The sequence below is a fragment of the Erpetoichthys calabaricus genome, chromosome 13 (genome assembly GCF_900747795.2).
Source record: "Erpetoichthys calabaricus chromosome 13, fErpCal1.3, whole genome shotgun sequence".
In the NCBI taxonomy this organism is placed as follows: domain Eukaryota; kingdom Metazoa; phylum Chordata; class Cladistia; order Polypteriformes; family Polypteridae; genus Erpetoichthys; species Erpetoichthys calabaricus.
This window is the reverse complement of record NC_041406.2, coordinates 15,245,766-15,251,657: the sequence shown is the minus strand read 5'-3', so window position 1 is coordinate 15,251,657 and position 5,892 is coordinate 15,245,766. Positions and strand designations below refer to the sequence as shown.

General features: G+C 39.6%; 1 long non-coding RNA gene across 1 annotated transcript; it reads right to left on the bottom strand.

Annotated features, from left to right (window-relative positions):
* Positions 1-408: 408 nt before the first annotated feature.
* LOC127530037 (uncharacterized) lies at positions 409-4,694 on the bottom strand. Its single transcript, XR_007936570.1, has 3 exons — positions 4,566-4,694; positions 1,371-1,629; positions 409-754 (listed from the first exon to the last, which is right to left on the bottom strand). It is a non-coding gene; the product is annotated as an uncharacterized LOC127530037 (long non-coding RNA).
* Between the last annotated feature and the right edge of the window lie 1,198 nt (positions 4,695-5,892).

Sequence of the window (5,892 nt, the reverse complement as noted above, 5' to 3'; positions counted from 1 at the left end):
TTGAACCGCATTCTCACTCCACTTCGCTGAACAATGCTGCATTCAAGGAAGAGAAATTTAGTCATTCTGGAACATGAGAAAAACATCACAGAATATCTAGACATGAATGAATTTATTTCAGAATTTGCCAAGAGTAACCGCAGACTGGTCCTGTAGATAATATCCAGGTTAAACAGTGGAAACTGATGTCCTATAGCCTCCCATGACTACAATAAGCCACGTTTCTGTTCTTGCTCTCATATGTTGTACACATTTGACTTTATTGATATTTACCTTGTAGATATAGTTCTATATTTGTTCACAAAAAATAATACAAGTGCCATTGCCTCTGTTAATTTTATTGAACAATAGGTTATGATTTATGCCACAATTTTTGCTTTTACAGTCGATTCCGCTTAATCGGACAACATCGGGACGTGATCATTTTGGTCCTAATAACCGGCTGGTCCGATTACAGGAACATGCCCTATACATGTGCAACCAAGACGGGATGTGCTATAAGTAACATATTAAAATGTCATTATGACTTTTATTGTGCTGCACACACATATGGCGAACGTACAAACAAGAACTATTTACGTGTACATATACGGATGCTTACAACTTTGTTTATTGAAAAAGAAATCTACAAATTCTTCGAAACGATCTACACAACACTCAGCATGCAAAGCACAATAAAAAAGGTTACATTACCAAATTCCAGTCAACGTTTGAAGAACTTGTCTAGTGTGATCTGACGCATTCTGTTGACGCACTGCACTTGAACAAAATCACCACAAACATCTAACGCATCAATGGGACTGTCTTCATTTCCCTCCTGTATGAAATAGCGGCGCAAAGTTTCAATGCATTTCCTGGCATCCTGTGTTGTCACTTGCACTAACTCATTAGGGTCATCATCATCACTTTCCTGGTCTTCAGATGCTGTCATGTGTTTCGCTGCAGTTCGAGCAACAATTGAACCCATTACACATTGTGCCCATTCTTCTCGCAGCTCATTCTCTTGATTTAACAAGCGCAAAATTGTAGTCTTTGCCAAGCCAGTAATTTGAACCAACCGACGCTGACTAGTGTTTGGTGGTTGTTGCCTGATCTGATCCAGGAAATCAATTTTTTCAGCTAACGTCAAGTCCCGCCGTGGCATTTTGGAAGGGGAGACAAGACATGCACCGTTCACAGACTAAAAGAGTTCTGATGAAATCTTGGTGTTTCCAGGTCAAGATGTGGAGGTCAGGAGAGCCACAAAATGCTCGCCATTCAAAGCTTCGGCACTAAAAGTGTCCAATTTGACTTTCTTGAAGCAAAAGCTTTCTCGGGTAAACTTTATCCTTAAATCCTTATTGACAGGAAGGAATTCCTTGCACGGACACACTCTCTTGTTTACGCTCGACTTCATGTCGCCGGCTACTGGGCAGTCCGTTTTAGGAAAGAAAGGGCAGGCATGTTCACCCCCACTGGTTTGCATTTGGTACAAATTTTCTGACTTCCTGACCTTTGATAAAAGCATAAATTCTCTTGGGGAGCCCAGGGATCCTCCCGATGTCGCTGACCCGCTTTACATCCGCTTTCCGCGGGTGACTTGTGGCTTCTTTTTCTTATTCTCTGTCACGTTCTTTGGTCCGATTAACACTAGAATTACCAGAGTCTACGAAAAAACTCGTAGATCCGGCCCACCTTAAAACCGTTCTCACCTCTCTTTTGTCTTCTAAATGTGCCGATTAAGAGGAGCAGCGAGCAGCCGGCTATTCCATCCCCCACCGTCGCAGAACGTTCACTAAGTTTTCCCAGCTCATGGCTTGTTTGATTATCTGGGAGTGACTGAACTGCTGGAGTTTTAGAATAGAAATAATAGATCGCTATTTGGAATACATGCATTTCATGCGTGTTCCGTTTCTACAGTAATCTGTGTAAACACATTGCTAAAACAGAAACTTTTTCATATTTTAGTAATAAATGTTACAAAATGTAGAATGTGTAAAGCCCAAGTTCCTAAGATCAAATAAACACTTCCACAAAAGCTTCACACACCATATAACAGTTTCCGTGGCGTAGCGTGCTAAGATTTGCTTCTCAGATCGAGTAGCTTTTCTCTGCCTCACACACATGAGTTCAATTCCCCGCTGGGGATAAAGTGTTACTTCTTTTTTTTGTTTTTAACCTCAAACGGACATAAAATTTGTAAATTGGTATGCACTGCAAGTTAATGAGATCGTTATATTTTCATGTGGGATGCTCCTTTTAAAATATTTTTTTAACAATTGAGACTGCAATTAACATGAACAACTGTCCTTATAACTTATTTTTTTCAAGATCCATAACACACAGACAGACAGAGCACTGCATAATACAGAGACAGACAGGCAGAGATATACAAACAAACAGGGAAGGCACATGTACTGAAAGAAAAAAAATCATGTGCGTTGTTTCTGCAGCACTGAATGAGCTCACCCGCTCTAACATCACCCCTCCACGATCTGACTCTCTAAGTAACAGCGCAAGTACAGACACAAACCAAGTGTAATCAAGAGTCCCGGTTCGATCCCCACTCACTCCTATATTTGCCGTTTTCAGTAGTAAGCTGCTCTTTTTGTTAATATTATACAGTACACACATGCACTTGATTTGTGTCTGTACTTGCGCTGTTACTTAGAGAGTCAGATCGGGGGGAGGAGTGATGTTAGAGCGGATGAGCTTATTCAGTGCTTTTTCTTTCAGTACATGTGCCTTCCCTGTTTGTTTGTATATCTCTGCCTGTCTGTCTCTGTATTACGCAGTGCTCTGTCTGTCTGTCTGTGTATTATGGATCTTGAAAAAAATAAGTTATAAGAACGGTTTGCTGACTTGGAGCACCACTGCCTTACTGTGCCACAGAGACGCGAGTTCGATTCCCAGCTTTGAAGAAAGTGTATTTTTTTTCCTCAAATGGACATTGAATTTATAAATTGGTATGCACTGTAAATCGTTAACTTTAAAATGTCAATCGCGGTTATTTCTGTTGATTAATTCATGCTTTTTTACTTAGAGTCAGAACAGGAGCTTTTTCAGCTTATTCAGCTTCTGATCTGACTCAAACAGCGCCAGTATAACTTCACACCCAACCTGACGCTGTTCGTTTTCAAATAATATTGCATTACTTCGACGATGTTTTCTGATTGGTACTATTCGCGTCATAAAATGATTTCTTCAAAACGTCACATATATTTGTCTCTTTCTTTTTTTAAAATGTGCGTTGTAGCACTCAGCAACTGGCCACCTGCATGTTCTTGCGCACACTAAACAAGACAGCGCTATATGCAATCATCAGATTCAAATGTTAACAGTTATATAGCACAGAATGGAAATCAGCAGTTCTTAGCATTCCACCACGCAAGCTGTCATATCAACCTCCTACTGTAACTTGCTTTCTTTTTTCTTCAGTTATAGTCTTGAATAAAAGTGCACTTGTTTTGTTATACTTTTACATCAACATATGTTCCTGTGTTTGAGCTACATGGGCATGCTCAAAAAATACACGTATAATGCCACGAAAAGTGCATGCAGACACTTCAGTTCGCAAGCATTGGTACGACAATGCAGTCACAAGTACACTGCAGAGCTTTAGCGCATCTTTATGTGAAAACAGCATCAGATGGGGAGTGTCTGATGATTGCATATAGCACTGAAGTTCCTGCTCTTTACTATACTTTCCTCTGCATGTCCTGGAGTACAAAAGAAACAGCATACAGCAACACGTGGGGACTGGCAATACTGGGGGAAAAAAGCACGCGGTCGTATGTATCGTGATACACTGCAGAACTATAGCGCGTCTTTATGTAAAAACAGCAGTGTCAGGTGGGCTAGGGAAGGATCCTGAACGCGACTGAGACAATGAAAAGTGAATTTAAAAAAAAAATAAAGCTAACCATTACAAATATCATAAATTACACCGGCTGTTACAGACTGAAATCAAATGTATCTTTTTATTCTAAAATAGTGAAAATAAGAACACTTTTCAAATGGGAGTTGTGCAGGATCGAACTCATGACCTTCTGATTCCCAGTCAGCAACTGATACTGTTACGCCACGGAAGCAGTGATAATTAGTTCATTTCAATGTCTCACACTAAGGTGGGTTTTTTTGGCGGTGGCTTTTTTTTGTATCTTTTGTGAAAGTGTTTCTTTGATATTTGGACTTCAGGCTTCATACATTATATAGTTTATGCCTACATTTTGTCAATTGCTACTAGAATATATAACACGGTTCTGTTTTAACAATGTGTTTACACAGATTACTGTAGAAATGCAACACATATGAAATGCGTGTGTTTCAAATAACAATCTTATTATTTCTACTCTAAAACTCCACTTCACTCCCAGATAATCAATCAAGGCATGAGCTGGGAAAAGCCTGTTTACGTTCTAAGTCGTTGGGGGGATGGAATAGCCGGCTGCTGGCAGCTTGTCTTTATCAGTACATTTAGATGACAAAAGACGCTGGCTTAGAGGTGAGAAAGGTTTTAAGAAGCGATTTAAGGTGGGCCGGATATACGAGTTTTTTCGTAGGCTCTGGTAATTCTAGTGTTAAACAGAATTTTGGTCCAAATAAGCGAACAATATTAGGCTTATTTAATATGATCTGTTTCGGTTCTTTAGGATTCGGTCCGAATAAGCGGCTGGTCCGATTAACAGGTGGTCCAATTAACCGGAATCGACTGTATATGTTATATAAAATTATGTTGTTATTATTATTTGACCCCCCTGCAAAAATGGGGATGGATTTGCCCCCCCCCCAGATAAGCAACAACAACAACAACATTTATTTATATAGCACATTTTCATACAAAAAGTAGCTCAAAGTGCTTTACATAATGAAGAAAAGAAAAATAAAAGACAAAGTAAGAAATTAAAATAAGACAACATTAGTTGACATAGAAAGGAGTAAGGTCCAATGGCCAGAGTGGACAGAAAAAACAAAAAAAACTCCAGAAGGCTGGAGAAAAAAATAAAATCTGTAGGGGTTCCAGGCCACGAGACCACCCAGTCCCCTCTGGGCATTCTACCTAACATAAATGAAACAGTCCTCTTTGTAGTTAGGGTTCTCACGGAGTCACTTGATGCTGATGGTCATACAGATTTCTGGCTTTTAATCAATCCATCATTGTTGGAACATCATGGTGCTTTGAGTAGATGGTGGTGGCGCAAGCCACCACCAACAGGACACCGGAAAAGGAAACACAAGAGAGAGCAGGGGTCAGTACAGATTTTGAATGAATAGTTATTATAATGAATTGGATATACAGAGTATCAGGATTAAATTACAGTGAAGTTATGAGAAGGCCATGTTACAGTAATGTGTTTTCAGCAGTTTTTTAAAGTGCTTCACTGTATTAGCCTGGCGAATTCCTACTGGCAGGCTATTCCAGATTTTAGGTGCATAACAGCAGAAGGCCGCCTCACCACTTCTTTTAAGTTTTTCTCTTGGAATTCTAAGGAGACACTCAGTTGAGGATCTGAGGTTGCGATTTGGAATATAAGGTGTCAGACATTCCGATATTTAAGCCGGGGCGAGATTATTTAAGGCTTTATAAACCATAAGCAGAATTTTAAAGTCAATTCTGAATGACACAGGTAACCAGTGTAGTGACATCAAGACTGGAGAAATGTGTTTGGATTTTCTTTTCCTGGTAAGGATTCTAGCAGCTGTATTCTGTACTAGTTGCAAACGATTGATGTTTTTTTTGGGTAGTCCTGAGAGGAGTGCGTTACAGTAATCTAGCCGACTGAAAACAAACGCATGAACTAATTTCTCTGCATCTTTCGATGATATAAGAGGTCTAACTTTTGCTATGTTTCTTAGGTGAAAAAATGCTGTCCTAGTGATCTGATTAATATGCGATTTAAAATTCAGATTACA